The sequence below is a fragment of the Seriola aureovittata genome, chromosome 11 (assembly GCF_021018895.1).
Source record: "Seriola aureovittata isolate HTS-2021-v1 ecotype China chromosome 11, ASM2101889v1, whole genome shotgun sequence".
In the NCBI taxonomy this organism is placed as follows: Eukaryota; Metazoa; Chordata; class Actinopteri; order Carangiformes; family Carangidae; genus Seriola; species Seriola aureovittata.
The window spans coordinates 8,439,767-8,460,230 of NC_079374.1; the positions used below are offsets into that span (position 1 = coordinate 8,439,767).

Consider the following 20,464-nt stretch of genomic DNA (forward strand, 5'->3'; position numbering starts at 1 on the left):
GGGTGTTTTGGAACAGCAGGTGTGCTATTTTGCATCTGATAAGCATCAACCCCCCATTCCCCCCACCCCCCACCACCACCAACAAAATAGAGAAACACGAGGCTAATCAAAACTGCTATATGGAAATGTCCTGAGACCAAGGGCGTAGGTTTGCATATGAACGGTAGGAACATGTCCATTCCAATATTTTTGGAAAACAGAATTGTCCCTCCCAATATTTGAGTGAACACTATGTTTGGAGTAAAGTCACATTAGATAGTTCCAATGTGAGCTACGTCCACGAGACAACCGATGCAGGCATGCAAGCATTTGATTGACTGAAAGGGCGGGGGCTATCTGGAGGCTCACGTCATGTGCGAACATCGCAGTGATACCTAATATAACCAGAAAAATGTCAACTGATGTTATTTAATCATATTAGATAGCGTTGACTACCAAGCTAACCCTGTACTCTGTATTCAATCAGGTTGCTAGCAGTAATAAACATGAGGTAAATGATATATATAAGTATAACTTTAATTTTTTTAAATTTCTTCTGTCTTTTTTATTCCTTACTATAGCATGAGGTTTTTGACATTTTTCTTCCTTACTATACTATGATGTTTTTTAACGTTTTATTCCTTATTATAATATGACATTTTTGTACCATACTATACAATGCCATTTATATGCCTTACTATAGTATTACGTTTTTTGACGTTTTTGTGCTTTATTATACTATGACAAGTCATAGTAGAATATATATTAAGTCATTCTATAGTATGGCATAAATTGTCATAAAACATAATAGTATACTATGGCATGAAACGTCATAGTATAGTATGTCATCAATTGTCATAAAATGCCATAGTATACTATAACATTAAAATGTAAAAAAACCTCAAAGTATAGTGTGGCATAAAATATCATAAAAATGTCAAAGTATAATATGGCAAAAAAACGTCATAGTATAGTAAGGCATCAATTATCATAAAATGTCATAGTATAGTGAAGCATGGAAAAGTCGAAAAACGTCATAGTATACTATGGCATGAAAATGTAAAAAAACATCATAGTATATTAAGGCATAAAAATGTCAAAAAAAGTCATAGAATAGTAAGGCGTGAATACATCAAAAAACGTCATAGTATAGTATGGCATAAAATGTCAAATGCCTCATAGTAAAGTAAGGTATAAAAACCTCATAGTATACTATGGCGTGAAAACATCAAAAAACATCATAGTATAGCATGGCATAAAATGTCAAAAAATGTCATAGTATAATAAGGCATAAAAACGTCAAAAAACATCATAGTATTCTATGGCATAAAAATGTCAAAAAACGTCATAGTATAGTAAGGCATAAAAATGTGATACTATATTAAGGCATAAACACGTCATAGTAAAGTAAGGCATAAAAATGTAAAAAAAAACATCATAGTATAGTATGGCATAAAATGTCAAAAAACATCATAGTATAGTAAGGCATAAAAATGTGATACTATATTACGGCATAAAAACTTCAAAAAACGTCATAGTATAGTAAGGCATAAAAATGTCAAATGCGTCATAGTAAAGTAAGGTATAAAAACGTCATAGTATACTATGGCGTGAAAACATCAAAAAATGTCATAGTATACTATGGCATAAAAACGTCAAAAAATGTCATAGTATAGTATGGCATAAAATTTCGAAAAAAGTCATAGTATGTAAGGCATAAAAATGTGATACTATATTAAGGCATAAAAACGGCAAAAAACGTCATAGTGTACTATGGCATAAAAATGTCAAATGCGTCATAGTAAAGTAGGGTATAAAAACGTCATAGTATACTATAGCATGAAGACGTCAAAAAATGTCATAGTATACTATGGCATAAAAATGTCAAAAAACGTCATAGTATAGCATGGCATAAAATGTCAAAAAACGTCATAGTATACTATGGCATAAAAATGTCAAAAAAAAGTCATAGAATAGTAAGGCGTGAAAACATCAAAAAACGTTATAGTATAGCATGGCATAAAATATCAAAAAACGTCATAGTATAGTAGGGCATAAAAACGTCTAAAAACGTCATAGTATACTATGGCATAAAAATGTCAAAAAACGTCATAGTATACTATGGCATAAAAACGTCAAAAAACGTCATATTACATTAAGGCATAAAAATGTGATACTATATTAAGGCATAAAAACGTCAAAAAACGTCATAGTATACTATGGCATAAAAATGTGATACTAAAGTATGGCATAAAATGTCAAAAAACGTCATAGTATAGTAAGGCATAAAAATGTGATCCTATATTAAGGCAAAAAAAAGGCCAAAAATGTCATAGTATACTATGGCATAAAAATGTCAGATTCGTCATAGTAAAGTAAGGTATAAAAACGGCATAGTATACTATGGCATAAAAATGTCAAAAAAAATCATAGAATAGTAAGGCGTGAAAACATCAAAAAACGTCATAGTATAGCATGGCATAAAAATGTCAAAAAAAGTCATAGAATACTAAGGCGTGAAAACATTAAAAAACGTCATAGTATAGCATGGCATAAAATGTCAAAAAACGTCATAGTATAGTAAGGCATGAAAACGTCAAAAAATGTCATAGTATACTATGGCATAAAAATGTCAAAAAAAGTCATAGAATACTAAGGCGTGAAAACATCAAAAAACGTCATAGTATAGCATGGCATAAAATGTCAAAAAACGTCATAGTATAGTAAGGCATAAAAACGTCAAAAAAAATCATAGAATCGTAAGGCGTGAAAACATCAAAAAACGTCATATTACAGTAAGGCATAAAAATGTGATCCTATATTAAGGCATAAAAACGTCAAAAAACGTCATAGTATACTATGGCATAAAAATGTCAAATTCATCATAGTAAAGTAAGGCATAAAAACGCCATAGTATACTATGGCATAAAAATGTCAAAAAAAATCATAGAATAGTAAGGCGTGAAACATCAAAAAACGTCATAGTATAGTGAGGCATAAAAATGTGATACTATATTAAGGCATAAAATGTCAAAAGACGTCATAGTATACTATGGCATAAAAATGTAAAAAAACGTCATAGTGTACTATGGCATAAAAACTTCAAATACGTCATAGTAAAGTAAGGTATAAAAACGCCATTGTATACTATGGCATAAAATGTCAAAAAACGTCATAGTATAGTAAGGCATAAAAATGTCAAAAAACGTCATAGTATACTATGGCATAAAATGTAAAAAAACGTCATAGTAGAGTAAGGCATAAAAATTTGATACTATATTAAGGCATAAAAACATTATAGTATAGTAAGGCATAAAAATGTGATACTATATTAAGGCATAAAAACGTCAAAAAACGTCATAGTATAGCATGGCATAAAAATGTCAAAAAACGTCATAGTATAGCATGGCATAAAATGTCAAAAAACGTCATAGTATACTATGGCATAAAAATGTCAAAAAAAAGTCATAGAATAGTAAGGCGTGAAAACATCAAAAAACGTTATAGTATAGCATGGCATAAAATGTCAAAAAACGTCATAGTATAGTAGGGCATAAAAACGTCTAAAAACGTCATAGTATACTATGGCATAAAATGTCAAAAAACGTCATAGTATACTATGGCATAAAAACGTCAAAAAACGTCATATTACATTAAGGCATAAAAATGTGATACTATATTAAGGCATAAAAACGTCAAAAAACGTCATAGTATACTATGGCATAAAAATGTGATACTAAAGTATGGCATAAAATGTCAAAAAACGTCATAGTATAGTAAGGCATAAAAATGTGATCCTATATTAAGGCAAAAAAAAGGACAAAAATGTCATAGTATACTATGGCATAAAAATGTCAGATTCGTCATAGTAAAGTAAGGCATAAAAACGGCATAGTATACTATAGCATAAAAATGTCAAAAAAAATCATAGAATAGTAAGGCGTGAAAACATCAAAAAACGTCATAGTATAGCATGGCATAAAAATGTCAAAAAAAGTCATAGAATACTAAGGCGTGAAAACATCAAAAAACGTCATAGTATAGTAAGGCATAAAAACGTCAAAAAACGTCATAGTATACTATGGCAAAAAATGTCAAAAAACGTCATAGTAGAGTAAGGCATAAAAATGTGATACTATATTAAGGCATAAAAACGTCATAGTATAGTAAGGCATAAAAATGTCAAAAAAACATCATAGTATAGTAAGGCATAAAAATGTGATACTATATTAAGGCATAAAATGTGAAAAAACGTCATAGTATACGATGGCATAAAATGTCAAAAATCGTCATAGTATAGTAAGGCGTAAAAATGTGATCCTATATTAAGGCATAAAAATGTCAAAAAACGTCATAGTATAGTATGGCATAAAAACGTCAAAAAACGTCATATTACAGTAAGGCATAAAAATGTGATACTATATTAAGGCATAAAAACGTCAAAAAACGTCATAGTATACTATGGCATAAAATGTCAAAAAACGTCATAGTATACTATGGCATAAAAATGTGATCCTATATTAAGGCATAAAAACGTCAAAAAACGTCATAGTATACTATGGCATAAAAACGTCTAAAAACGTCATAGTATACTATGGCATAAAATGTCAAAAAACGTCATAGTATAGTAAGGCATAAAAATGTCAAAAAATGTCATAGTATAGCATGGCATAAAAACGCAAAAAAACGTCATAGTATACTATGGCATAAAAATGTGATCCTATATTAAGGCATTAAAAACATCAAAAAATGTCATAGTATACTATGGCATAAAATGTCAAAAAACGTCATAGTATAGTAAGGCATAAAAATGTGATCCTATATTAAGGCATAAAAACGTCAAAAAACGTCATAGTATATTATGGAATAAAAATGTCAAATGCGTCATAGTAAAGTAAGGCATAAAAACGCCATAGTATACTATGGCATAAAAATGTCAAAAAAAAGTCATAGAATAGTAAGGCGTGAAAACATCAAAAAACGTCATAGTATAGCATGGCATAAAATGTCAAAAAAAGTCATAGAATAGTAAGGCGTGAAAACATCAAAAAACGTCATAGTATAGCATGGCATAAAATGTCAAAAAACTTCATAGTATACTATGGCATAAAAATGTGATACTATATTAAGGCATAAAAACGTCAAAAACGTCATAGTATACTATGGCATAAAAATGTCAAATGCGTCATAGTAAAGTAAGGTATAAAAACGTCATAGTATACTATAGCATGAAAACGTCAAAAAATGTCATAGTATACTATGGCATAAAAATGTCAAAAAAAGTCATAGAATAGTAAGGCGTGAATACATCAAAAAATGTCATAGTATACTATGGCATAAAAATGTCAAAAAAAGTCATAGAATAGTAAGGCGTGAATACATCAAAAAACGTCATAGTATAGCATGGCATAAAATGTCAAAAAACGTCATAGTATAGTAAGGCATAAAAACGTCAAAAAACGTCATAGTATAGTAAGGCATAAAAATGTGATACTATATTAAGGCATAAAAATGTCAAAAAAGTCATATAATAGTAAGGCATAAAAACGTCAAAAAACGTCATATTACAGTAAGGCATAAAAATGTGATACTATATTAAGGCATAAAAACGTCAAAAAACGTCATAGTATACTTTGGCATAAAATGTCAAAAAACGTCATAGTATAGTAAGGCATAAAAACGTCATATTATAGTATGGCATAAAAATTGTCATAAAAATGTCATAGTATAGCATGGCATAAAAACGCAAAAAAACGTCATAGTATATTATGGAATAAAAATGTCAAAAAACGTCATAGTATACTAAGGCATAAAAATGTCAAATGCGTCATAGTAAAGTAAGGTATAAAAACGTCATAGTATACTATAGCATGAAAACGTCAAAAAATGTCATAGTATACTATGGCATAAAAATGTCAAAAAACGTCATAGTATAGTAAGGCATAAAAACGTCAAAAAACGTCATAGTATAGTATGGCATAAAAATGTCAAAAAATGTCAAAAAACGTCATAGTATAGTAAGGCATAAAAACGTCTAAAAACGTCATAGTATAGTAAGGCATAAAAATGTCAAAAAACGTCATAGTATAGTAAGGCATAAAAATGTGATCCTATATTAAGGCATAAAAATTTCAAAAAACGTCATAGTATACTATGGCATAAAAACATCAAAAAACGTCATAGTAGAGTAAGGCATAAAAATGTGATACTATATTAAGGCATAAAAACGTCATAGTATAGTAAGGCATAAAAATGACAAAAAAACATTATAGTATAGTATGGCATAAAATGTCAAAAAACGTCATAGTATAGTAAGGCATAAAAATGTCATAGCATACTATGGCATGAAAACGTCAAAAAATGTCATAGTATACTATGGCATAAAAATTTCCAAAAAAGTCATAGAATAGTAAGGTGTGAAAACATCAAAAAATGTCATAGTATACTATGGGATAATAATGTCAAAAAAGGTCATACTATACTGAAGCATGGAAACATCAGTTAGGATTGCCAGTTTTATGCATGTCACAGTATGGGAATCGACGTTGGCACTAGGAGAACATCCGAACGCCACAAAGAAATTTTCTCAACCTGGGATTGAACTCACGACCTTCTTACTTTGAAGCAACAGCTCGAACCAGTGTACTATTGTTTCTACCCACTTATGTCACTATATATCAAAGTATGAAGACATCAAATGATACTATCTCAAGGCACAAAAACATCAAAAAACGTCATAATATAGTATGGCATAAAATTTCATAAAAACTTCATAGTATACTAGGGCATAAAATGTACAAAAACTTCATAGTATACTATGGCATAAAAATGTCAAAAAACGTCATAGTATAGTAAGGCATAAAAACTTCAAGAAATGTCAGTATAGTACGGCATGAAAATTTCAAAAAAGGTCATAAAGCATTGAAACATCAGTTAGGGTTGCTAGTTTTATGACATGGAAACCGACGTTGGCACTAGGAGAACATCCAAAATCCACACAGAATTTGCTCAACCTGGGATTGAACTCACGACCTGCGTACTTTGAAGCAACAGCACTAACCATAAAATGTCAAAAAACTTCATAGTATAGTAAGGCATAAAAATGTGATACTATATTAAGGCATAAAAACGTCAAAAAACGTCATAGTGTACTATGGCATAAAAATGTCAAATGCGTCATAGTAAAGTAAGGTATAAAAATGTCATAGTATACTATGGCATAAAAATGTCAAAAACCTCATAGTATAATGTGGCATAAATTGTCATAAAAATGTCATAGTATAATAAGGCATAAAAAGGTCATAGTATAGTAAGGCATAAAAATTGTCATAAAAACGTCCTTTGCAGTTTTATGTCATAGTATACTATTCCACAAAAGTGTCCAAAAAAATCATAGTATAGTAAGGCGTTTTTATGCCTTACTATACTATGACTTATTTTTACATTTTTATAAAAATCAGTTAGGGTTGCCAGTTTTATGACATGGGAACCGACGTTGGCACTAGGAAAACATCCAAACTCCACAAAGAATTGTCTCAACCTTGAATTGAACTCACGACCTTCTTACTCTGAAGCAACAGCTCTAACCAGTGTACTATTGCTTCTCCCCACATATGTCACTATATATTAAACCATGATGACATCAAATGTTATTATATTAAGGCACAAAAACATCAAAAAACGTCATAATATAGTTTGGCATAAAATTTCATAAAAACATCATAGTATACTAGGGCATAAAATGTACAAAAACTTCATAGTATACTATGGCATAAAAATGTCAAAAAACGTCATAGTATAGTAAGGCAAAGAAATGTCAAAACATGTCCTTGTATAGTATGGCATAAAAACGTCAAAAAATGCCATGGTACAGTATGGCATGAAAATTTCAAAAAAGGTCATACTATAATAAAGCATGGAAACATCAGTTAGGGTTGCCAGTTTTATGACATGGGAACCGACGTTGGCACTAGGAAAACATTCAAACTCCACAAAGAATTTTCTCAACCTGGGATTGGACTCACAACCTTCTTACTTTGAAGCAACAGCTCGAACCAGTGCACTATTGTTTCTACCCACTTATGTCACTATATATTAAATCATGAAGACATCAAATGATATTATATCAAGGCACAAAAACATCAAAAAACGTCATAATATAGTATGGCATAAAATTTCATAAAAACATCATAGTATACTAGGGCATAAAATGTACAAAAACTTCATAGTATACTATGGCATAAAAATGTCAAAAAACGTCATAGTATAGTAAGGCATAAAAACGTCAAGAAATGTCATAGTATAGTATGGCATCAATCACCATAAAATGTCATAGTATACTAAGGCATACAAATGTCAAAAAATATCAGTATAGTAAGGCATAAAAACGTCAAAAAACGTCATAATATAGTACGGCATAAAATTTCATAAAAATGTAATATACTAGGGCATAAAATGTACAAAAACTTCATAGTATACTATGGCATAAAAATGTCAGAAAACATCATAGTATAGTAAGGTTAAAAATGTCAAAAAACATCATAGTATAGTAAGGAATAAAAACATCAAGAAACATCATAGTATAGTATGGCATCAATTACCATAAAATGTCATCGTATACTAAGGTATAAAAATGTCAAAAAACGACATAGTATAGTAAGGCATAAAAATGTCATAGTACAGTAAGGCATAAAAACCTCAAAAAACGTCATAGTATACTATGGGATAATAATGTCAAAAAACGTCATAGTATAGTAAGGCATAAAAATGTCATTGTATAGTAACTCATAAAAACATCAAAAAACGTCATAGTATAGTATGGCATAAGATTTCATAAAAACGTCATAGTATACTAGGGCATAAAATGTACAAAAACTTCATAGTATACTATGGCATAAAAATTTCAAAAAATTTCATAATATTGCACGGCATAAAAAGGCATAAAAATGTCATAGTATACTACGTCATTAAAATGTCAAAAAACATCATAGCATAGGAAGTCATAAAAATGTCATAGTAAAGCATGACATCAATTGTCATAAAATGTTATATTATACTATGGCATAAAAATGTCATAGTATGCTATGGCGTAGAAATGTCAAAAAACATCATAGTATAGGAAGTCATAAAAACATCATAGTAAAGCATGTCACCAATTGTCATAAAATGTTATATTATACTATGGCATAAAAATGTCAAAAAACATCATAGTATAGTATGGCATAAATTGTCATAGTATAGTAAGGCACAAAAACGTAAAAAAAAAAATCATCCTATAGTAAGGCACAAAAACGTCAAAATACGAATCCCAGTCCTGGGTCGCTTCCATGTGGAGACTGCATGTTGCCTGTGAGGGTTCTTACTATACTATGACTTTTTATGCCTTACTATACTATGACGTCTTTATGCCTTCCTATACCATAACTTATGACATATGACAAATATATCTCTATATCAAGAATGATGCTACCATATGTGTCACTTATAAGAGGATATATTATTATGACCTATTTACATCCTCTGGATATATGAAGATATAAGTTTATAACATATATGAAATACAGACAGTAAAATGCAACTTTATTTAAAAATATGATTATTAGAATTCTTTATTTTTTTATATGATCTTCATAATAATTTCTGATTAAATTTAAACATACATGTCAATGTTTTGTATTACATATATAACATGATCATATACTGACAGGCTTTGGGAACGATATATATCTTTGTAACATATGTATGTAATTTAAACAGACATTAAAAAATACATGTTTTTATTAGCTACACATATATGTCAATATATGATATTGTTCCAATATCTAACAGGTTTCATATGTAATTTCTACATATATAGGCTATACTAAATACATATGATTTTACTTCATATGTACATATATTTCATATATGGAAATTCAACACATGTACATATATTTCATTTGCGTATTGGCATCCCCAAATATAAATTCATATCTTATATGTTAACCAAACCATTTGGTTGACGGCATTAAAAAGCCAATCCCTTTGTTTTGGATGGGAGTTGTCTCCCTACCAATGTTGAGACCAAACTTACACCCTTGCCTGAGCAATTAAATGAAGCAGCAGTAGGAATACATGTGTGTGATGGTCACACTCAAAATGCGTGGTTTGCAAGAACAGTACCTTTTTGATTGATATTTTGGGAGGTAAAGACTATACTGTGCCTAGCGTGAGTAATTTTATTGTATTTTGTTATATGTGGAGAAGGACTGGAAACAGGCACAAACACACACACACAGAGCCATAAACATACAGTACATGTGTACGAGTGGCTTTGACAGAGTTCTCATCAATGTGACAGGATGTGATCAAGGGCTGTCCTGTGATGTGTCTGGTGGGCCTCTGTAGGGCCCTTACTGTTCCTCCCTCCTGCTCCCCCCCAACCACAACAATCCTAATGGGCTCTGATGGGCACCTCCATCTTGCCTGTCTAATTGATGTAAATACTGCGCATTTGAACCCACAGTCCTTCCCACCATCCTGGCCTGCCCCTCCCTCTGTTTCTTATAACAGTAGGGGTCAGAGGTTAGGCTGACTGAGTGATCATTAGAATGGCAGTCCTTATTAGAGGAGCAGCTTGTCTGACACCCCATCCGCATTCTGGAGAGGAACCCACCCTGTCCCCTTCATCTAGATCATATTACATGACACGACCTCAGAACAGATACTACCAGTGCGCTACAACACTGTAGGCCACTAGGGCACGGTGGCATTTTCAGAGGGGTCCCCTCGCCTGTCACAGTGCCTCTCTGACACCACTCTGTCCGTCTGGCTTGGATGCACTCTGTCATTTTAAGGAGGGCTACTGTCAGTGGGTATTGGGATTGTCGTGTCTACATGCCCTGGCATCTTCAGTGGCGTTCTCTGTAACGGAGCATCCAGCCACCCTCTTGAGAGTCCATGATGTCGTGGCCAATGATTAATAGTTAGAGATGGGCTATAAAATGTCCAGTGTGGCCAGATGCTAGCCAGGGCTTTGCTGAACTGATATAATGGACCTAGTCTGCCAATTTGGCTCCCTTACAAAGGCTGGAAGTTCCCCAAGATTGATTCTGTTTCTATGTAGCGGTGCCCTGGGGGCTGAATGTTGAGGATGCACTCTTGTGAAAAATGTTGTGGTGTATTATCTTCAGCTGAGGAAAGCACTATGAATGATCATGGATATAACAAGATGGCAAATATACTCACTGACATTTGCATGCAACAGTGAAAATTTAAGCTGATTTATGATCATTTTATCATTTCTTAAGTCAAGGAAAGGCTCTCTGGAAGGGGGGGGGGGGGGGGGGCTGGGATAATTTGCAGCAGGAGCCCTCTGAGGCTGTTTTGCAAAACAAAACGAAGCAGCTAGACCCTTATTGAAAAATATAGTGCAGTGAGACGGAAATTTATTAACTGGCACCAGTTAATGTGTGCATTATTCATTTCTGGTGAGCATGAAAAATGATCTAAAGAGGTTTGAAATTGCAGACGCGCAGGCTGACTGCACAGTGGCTGGGCTTGCTGGTTCGTTTCATCCTCTTGCGGGGGTGTTTGGGCAGAGAGGTGGAGGGACAGAGGGATGGAGGATGGAGGGGAGGAGTGCAAGCCCCTTTCTGGACAGTAGGGCTTTCCAGTAACAGCTGTGCTTCTCTCACGAGGGGGCGGCAGCAGCACTGGGAGAGAGGCTGCTTGGGACAGATGGACCAGCCCAGCACCACCTCCCTTCTCACCTCCCACTGCCGCTTCTCTTATTAAAAATACATCTCTACCACTATTAATGTGTGTAGATAAGTGCATGTATATGTGCACTCATGTTGTATGCGAGTGTTACAAGCTGTATTTAAGGTTTTGCTCATGTACAGTACCACTTCAGCGTAAGATTTTTCTTTTCGTTTTTTTTTTTTTTTTCCCTTTCTGGTTTTCCTCTCTTGTCCTATTGCTTTTGAATCCCATCTCTCTCATCCTGCCGTTCCCTCTCTCTGACTTTCTTCTTCTCCTTCTTCTCTCCACCACTGCTACAGTAGGAGGTGGTGGGCAGGAGTCTGTGCCAGTGGCATATGGCTTTCCACTGTGCTAAACATTCATACAAAAGACAGGCCCATCAGTCATGGCTGTGGCCGGATGAGGGGAGAGAGCAGGCCTCTGATGAATGGTGTTTAGGACTTACCTGCTGTTAAAACATTACCTCCAAAACACCAGCTCCCCGAAGCACACACAACATTAAGAACTGTATAATATTGTGAAATACGACCCTTGTGAGCACACATCATGTACGCCAGGTTATAGCAAATAATAAATATGCTTCTTAAACCCTTTGCACAGAACCCTGGGTCAGGCCTTCATAGACCAATTAATGCAGAGCATCTGCTGTATAGAGAGAGCATGCTAAAGAACTTCCGAGCCATTTTAAGCAATTTAATAAGGAGGAGAGCTGCTTCCTGCTTGCTCCAGTAGCTCTCATTGCTGGAGTAAGCATGGAATGGGTCTCCTCGATTAGACCAAATTAATCCATTCTTCAGGGATTCTTTTTCTGGTTCTATGGTGAAACTGGCGCGCCTTTGTTCTTCCTTGAGCCCCGGTGTTTTTTCTGCCAAATTTAACAGAAGGCTCGGAGGGTAACAGGGGTCCAACCCAGTATCACCTTCTGGAGCAGAGCAACTAGCAGAGAAAGACAATCAGCCTGAACCCTGCTGTCTCCAGCACAAAGTGAAAAGACTCTAATTGGGCTTTTTTACGCTGCATTTTCCTGCAGGATTGCTGGATCATGAAAAAGCAATTAAACCTCAGAGCTGCAATTCATTCATTCTTATTTCTGTCCTTTCATTGGAAAGAGATAAATTTGAGATCACTTATGCGAGACAAGACTTATGCTTTTTTTTTTTTTTTTTTCTAATAATTTTTTTTAGCTTTTACTGTGAGAGAGAGACAAGCTGCCGGCTTAAAATATGCTAAAACATATTTAAACAAATAGAGAAATTACAAGAAAATTAAGATTCTTTTGTATAAGTTCTGCAAGGCACCTGTGTTCGTTTGAAGGAGATCTTTAAAATTCAACCATAGCCTTACCTTTGAAAACTGTCATAAAAATTTTGACAGGACTGTAGTTCTCAATGTTACATCTAGAGGCAGTGCTGCCCACAAAACCATGACCTTAGGACTGCAGTCAAAAAAAAGTCAAAAACAATATTCAAGAGGTGTCATCTTTACAAAATGCTGTTTTCATTTTACCTGTTATGGGAAACTTTGGACCTGTGGATGAGCTGGTTAGAGGTCAGTGATAAAAACATAAAAGCATGTGATATGGACTTCGTGAGAGCACAACCTCTATAAATAACTTTTTTTTCAGTGGAAATTTCTGATGATGTGTGAGTGAATGAGCCATTACAGCAGTTCAGACCTGCTGTGAATGTGTAATATATGTGCTTATCATGATCCCACGTTTTTTCATTGGGAAAAAAATAAAATAAACCTAAAAATGTATTAATTAGTTCATAAAATACATTATTTATATAGATAAATACATTAGGTATTTCAGAGGATGATTTTACTAGCAGCATGAAATTGTTTACTCCTTCAAAATAAATGTAATGTCATTGCCCACCTGAAATGATGATCTAAACACATAATTTGAGTAAATATTTTGTAGAATCTAGAATCCAGGGGAGCCTTAATGAAAGTTTTACTGGCTGCATTGGAAAAGCAAAAACTAATCACAGAAATCCTGAGGGCTTTTGCATCAAACAGAAGAATTAAAATCTCATTTATTAGATTTGTGTAATTTTTTTAAACAAACAAACAAACAAACAAACAACTTAAACATGCAGCATCCGAGTAAATGAGTCCATCTCAAATACTGATAATTACTGAAAAGAATGAGCACTGTCAGTAGTGAGTGATAAATCACAACCAGATATGCATACTAAAATCAAAACTCAATAAGTAAGAATAGGAAACAATTTAAAACCAAATAAATAAATAGATTACAGAGTATATAAAAGTATATTAAAACAATGTAATTTATCTAACATTATGTCACATCATAGTATTTAAAATTACATTATGTGCATACTAATAAGATAGATGTACTTTCTTGGGCAAATTTTATTCCCAAAATTCCCAAAAATTACACATCACTAACTTACCTTTGATTATTTTTCTACAATTTTTTTTTTCTTTTTGGCCATGTAGTGTTTTTCTCAGTTTTTTAAAAGCCTCTCGGTAATAACTCATAATTAGAGACACACTAGATCACCACAAGCCATTGGCCCCATTTTCAAACCAAGCATTGTTAACCAAGCGCATAACTATCTCATAACTCCAAATGTTCCAGTCCACAGAGTCCATACATTGTAAATTAGGTCTGTTAATGTACTCTACTCTGCTCCCAGACACAGAGAGGGACAGTGGTGGGTGTAACCACACACACACACACACACACACAACACACACACACACACACACACACACACATACACACACACACGCAGAATATGTTGTTGGCTTTGCATGCACTTTTGTTTTCCCACCATGCACAAAGTGATCAACTATCACACCCCAGACGGTGAGATGTCAACATGAAATACCTTCATTTGCATCAGCTTTAAAAACGGCCTGACTTCTTGTTATGCCAGCGACCCGCCAGTGCCTCCATAAAATTCACTTTAGCCACGGGGGTCCTGAGACCTTGCTAAATACTGCCCCAATACTGCTGTCAACAGTCCGTCAATCACATGACAAATCCTTCTGATTAAACAGAGCTTCACTGGCTGCTTCACAATGGACTGGAATCAAATGAATTAAGTTTGAACATGTCTGTGCCACAGAATTATGTCATTATGTTTTGTTTTGTTTTGATTTTTTAAAAAGACATTTCTTTAAACTGGGCACATTTTACATTATTAAAATGAAAGATTAAACATCAAACGCTTCATTTTCAAACATTTGTTAAAATCTGTGTGTTGGTGTGTAATCTTTTTCAGATTTAAGTATTTTGCATACTTAAATAGTTTATGCAAATATTCAGTTTCACACAAGTGCATTTGTGCATAAACCTGAGAATAAAAAAACGAATAAATAAAATAGTAAAAACGAAAATTGTTGTTGTTTTGGGCCAAATTAAAAGCCCTTAATTACTTTTTAAAAAGTAGTAGATATATCCCTCTAGCAGATTTGTTTTGAAATTCTTGTTATTTCTTAAGATTAGGACCACTTTTACAACTTCCTGGTATGTTTTTACAGTTGATTTGATAATTAATGAGCAAAACGGAGCAGTAAATCATTCTTTAGGGAGGCAGTGAGTGGGTGCATCGTACAAATCAAGCTGCCTTGCTAAGAGCATCTAAGCAGCCTGCAAAAGCCTCAGACAGACAGCTGAATAAAAGGCGGCTCAAAAGACAGGCTGTGGTAAGATAAGAGGCAACATCTAATCTGACTCGGATAGCTGATACAGCCCTGCCACATCTAAATCCTGGAGGTTTGGTCTGAAGAGGAAGGATTTAACTTAAACCCCTTTCAACGTGCTAAATGTGTTTTTGTAATTAAACCCATACAATTAACACTGACAAGCACAGGTCAAAGAGAGCACAGCTCCTCTGTTCAAATGGATCTCCACAAGTGAAAAGGGACAGAGAAAGAGGACCGGAGAAAGACAGACGAGGGAAGAGGGAAAGATAAAGGGAGAGAGAGAGAGAGAGCGCATGCTGCCACACAACACAAAGTTACAAAAGCTGCCGGAGAGAGAGAGAGAGAGACAGAGAGAGAGACAGAGAGAGAGAGAAAGAAAGCAGTGAATGAATAAAGGGTGAGGTGGGGAGAAGAGGGAGAGGCAACTTCATTGAAGCCGTATGGATTTCAGCATTCAGGCTATATAGTGCTCTGCAAGTTAACCTCCAGACCACAGTGTTTATTCTGGGACTGTGTTCCAGATCTGGGGGGATATCCAGTTCCCTGACATCAAAGACACCGAGCTGTTAGAGCAAAGCTTTTAGCTGCTCCTCAAAGCCCGACATTAAGTGAATTTGAGCAGCTGTGGCAATGTGTGACAATATTTTTACTATAAATACAGCACCGCATGGCAATTGGACGGCAATAAAAACAAAATCCAGATGCATTAATTGAGAAAGAAAGAAATGTGACATTGAAAGAAAAAAAGGAAAAATTGTTATATCTTTTAAAAACTTAAAATAAAAGCAGACAAGATTATAAAATAATGAATGGTAATAAATGCAATGATGTAATATGAATTACCACGATTTTATTGCATCTTATAATGGTTCAATCAAAAGTCATCCAGAAAAAGACAATCTGAAATACTGTGTTTCTGATTCGAGCAAATAAGCCACTGCATTAATTACTGATGACAGGTTCAAGAAGAAAAGCAGCAATCTGCGACAGTCTTCATTGTAAAAGTATGTTTCCAAGCCCCAAAGTGAATAGTACACCACTGTTTCACAGGGCACAGTTATAGAGTCACACTGTTAATTCAGAAAGATCATTTTAATGTATATCAGGCAACTTTTATTTTACAGCTTCAGTGAAAGACGTTTCTGTTTGCCACTTTAACTCCTGCGGTCTTGTGCATCTGTAAGGAGAATTTTCAATGAGATTCTGCAATCAAAAATTACATTTAAATCAACTTTCTGTTTTTGTAATACATTTTAGATATGAATCTCTTGAAATCAGTTATGCTTTGTTCTTCTTATTTAAATATCTTTTATTATTTTTGTAAAACTTAGATCACTTCATTTACATGTTTATTACCTTGTCAGAATAAATGTTGCAAAGAACTTTCTTCTGGCTTTGAAGCCCAGTAATTGTATTAATACCAATTTGACTCACATCAGTAAGATGTAAAAATTCTTTTATCTTTGCCTATCTTGGAAAAAAAAAAAAATCAGTTGGATGTGACGTTTCATGATTGATTTATCTTTTCTGCAATTCCTTCTTTCGGCATTCATTGTGTGTAACATAAAATGAAAGATGCAGGTAATTGTAAGTGAAGCTGACAACACCTTTTTAAAGAGCACACAGTTAATAATCTGCCCAACCAGCCATGAAATCATAATGGATCTCATTCAGGGGCCACTACGACGGTCCACTCATTATTGTGGAACCATACAAAACACTGGTACTTCTACTGCTGCCAGCGCCGCATTAAAGGATTTAATAGAGTGAAGTGAGGCCTGCAAACTGAAAATGAAAGAAAATCTCTTATCAATCTATTTTGTTGACTGAATTATCTTTCTAATTATAATTATAGTTCACTGCTGCTCTACATTTTAATCTCTAAATGTTTTTGTTTTTTTTGTCTTTTCAGGTTAATACATTATTCACTGTGTCAACCACAATAAGTGGCTCCTGGACCTTCCCATTCATCTGTTTTTTTCTTTCATCACAAGTTCACAGCCAAAATATTTTTGATCAGGTACAAATTATAGCACCAATATACAGTATGCAATCGAAATAAAGTTTGAACATATAACAAGTGATGACTGAAAGAGTTTGAAAGTATATTTCTTTTTTCTTTTTTTTTATAAATGAGAAAAACTGATTTTTTTTTCATTGTGTCATGAGGGAGCTTCTGCACATCTCGTCCCTGCACAAACAGCTAGAAGAGCTGCTCCGCTGCCATGATCTTAGGGTTCTTAGTGTGTGACCCATGTCACGGGCCTCATGGCCTGATGGACACAGCTGTCTTGCCGCAGGCAAAAAGGAACAAGGAGGGACGGCGGGAAAAGATACAGACAGGAAAAAGGAGAAAGATAGAGAGAGGGAGGGCAAGTGATTGTATTTGTGTGTGTGTGTGCGTGTGTTTGGTGGCAGTGTTGATTGTCCTCTGGCACTTTCTGGGGCATGTGCCCACTCAGCATGGCATCCCGCTTATTCAGCACCCCACGAAAAACTCCACACAACACACAAAGTAAAGTCACACAAACGCTTGTGACACAGAAGGAAACAGCACCTCACATGTTGCTGACCGTCGCGCCCACATAGAGCAACGCAGGCACACTCACATGAACACTTGGCAGGTACTGGGCCTGAATGCCGCACAGCAACATGAACATGAAACATAGCTGGCCAAGTTGCCGGACGCCACAAAGGAAGGCACACAAATATCCCAGGAGACATCCGTATCCGAAACAATGGAATGAGCAGAAATGCCACAGGACTTGGCTGAGAAAATCTGGGAAACAAGGTGACGGTCCTCACTGAACCTTATAAACATCAAAACAGACTTGCCAGATTTTTAATTTAAGATGAAGACTATTTGGTTTGCAGGCATTTTATCAAAAGTTAAATGGAAAAGAAAACAAACCAAGTTTTATTTATGAAGCTTTTATGTTGTGTTTGTATACATTTTTTGATCTGGATACACAGTATATCATGACATGGAACGTTTTTCATTACACTTTGCTTCAAATAATTAATTTGACAACACAATTTTACAAAAGAATAACAGGAACATATCCCCATAATACAGTGCAATATCAAACGACTTCCTGGCAGCTGACTGTCTATAGAATAATATATTCTCCTCTGCTACAGTGAGCTGCTGGCTCCATGCTAAGGCCCTGCTTGACCACAGACAGGACCTCCCAGAGCCAGGCAGGGCTGGACAGGGATGGGGAGGCACAGAGCGCATGTTAGGAACAGAGGAACGAGCCACTCGGACTGGAGGAGAGCCACATGTGCTGGGCCGCGGAGAGAGACTCCGACACTGCTCACACTGTCAACACGCTGACATATACATACACAAACATTTGTGTGGCGGTACAGACATGCACGCAGACACACACCAGTGCACATACACACTGCAGGGCCAAGCCAATTAACACCCTGCCACAGCACAGATCATATTCAGAGCAGTAGTGGAACAGGAGGGCATATGCGGATAATCATACATGCAAATGAGATGAACAAGGAAGGCATCGAAATTCTGGCAACAACTCATGACAACACCTCAAAGTAGAGCCTTGAATCACCTATCGAAAATGTATATTGTTGCATAACATGATTAGCATAATCCCATTGACAGCATTTATATATGAAAGTTAACCCTGACTGAACCAAACAAGTGGCAGTCTGTCAATAAGTGTCAAATCAAAGATATTAACAATGGATCTTACCTGTCCAAGTTTTACTTGGTTGGGACAGTGCCGCCAGTGAAGAGACAAATTTCATCTGCATTTAAGTCACAAATATGAAAGATGGAGCAAGTGAAGGTCTCAGGTGCAAAATTCTCCTTCCCCTGAAGTTTGACTCCAAAACCAGAAGATGGCAACATACCTCTGGCTGAGACACCAGCACTGCCTCGCTGCTCCTTTAGTTATTTATGCATTCATATGTTCACCTAGTGCTTCATTTATTTATTTATTTATTCATTTACTTGCACCGCAATACAAACATTATAAGTCTTGAAGAGAGGAGCAGGTAAATATAGTGAATTATTCACTAGGTTCCTGACTTGACTACTGGTGGTTAGGCAAGATAAAAACCAAGGCACACAAATCCCTACGGTTGGGCTTGAGTGTGTGCTTGTACATGTAGGTGTGTATGCACATGTGTGTGTGTGTATGTGTCTTTGTGTATATACAGGTAGGCAAAGGGAGATGGACCGGTGATGGATGGACAGTGTGTTAGCTGCAGATTTTTTAAACATTCTTCCATTCATTCTGAAGAATATTCTACTATTCCTCTCTGATTTTCTTCTTCTCTTCCTCTCCTCCTCCTCCTCCGCTTCACTGTGTCACGTTTATTACATAAATAAACGGACAGAGAGACCACTACAGGGTTCCAACCCAAAAAGCAAAGATATCAACGTCAGTCCTGACTAATGCAGAGTGCGGGTGCCTTTCCAACAACAGTGTGAATGGTAAATGAGTCTCTTTTACAGTAAAGAGTCCCCACTATATGACAAGGGCTGATCCACTTTACCCACCACTCGCAGCAATGACTGTCACTTCAAACAGACTGCGCTAAGATGAGTTTATTTACCATGGTAAACAATTTAATATTTGATGTACAGTACAGTGAGCAACCCTCCCCTCATCGTTTTCTCCCCTCTCCTCTGTTTGTTTTCTTGTGTGTGTGTGTGTGTGTGTGTGCTGGCATAGTCAGCGGGGCTACATGAGGCAACGAGAGCATTTGAGTGCATGTATAATCTCTCAGAGAGATGACGATGAAGAAAACATACTGGCTGCTAAGTGAACACTTTGATATAGGGATTCAGATACTTACTGTGCGCACGATGGCTGTCACCATTATTCATTCATTTTTCTGCTTTTTTTCATTTTTATTTTTATAAAATATCTTTACAGTGGTCAAGAAAAAAATTATTAAAAGGTCACTTCACTTAAAACAGTGATATGTTTTTCATCTTTTATCTAGCTATGTGGTTTCGGGGCTTACAACACCCACTGTGTAGACTTGTAGCATAAATAGCTTTCACTGCAACAATTTCTAGTGA

The 20,464-nt window shown here is 35.1% G+C and overlaps 1 long non-coding RNA gene across 2 annotated transcripts in view; it reads right to left on the reverse strand.

Annotated features, from left to right (window-relative positions):
- LOC130177938 (uncharacterized) overlaps positions 1–19,277 on the reverse strand; it is a 37,104-nt gene extending 17,827 nt beyond the window's left edge. For both annotated transcript variants that reach the window (XR_008829090.1, XR_008829088.1), the window contains exon 1: positions 19,125–19,277. This is a non-coding gene — a long non-coding RNA (uncharacterized LOC130177938). The remainder of the gene's footprint in view (positions 1–19,124) is intronic.
- Positions 19,278–20,464: the final 1,187 nt, after the last annotated feature.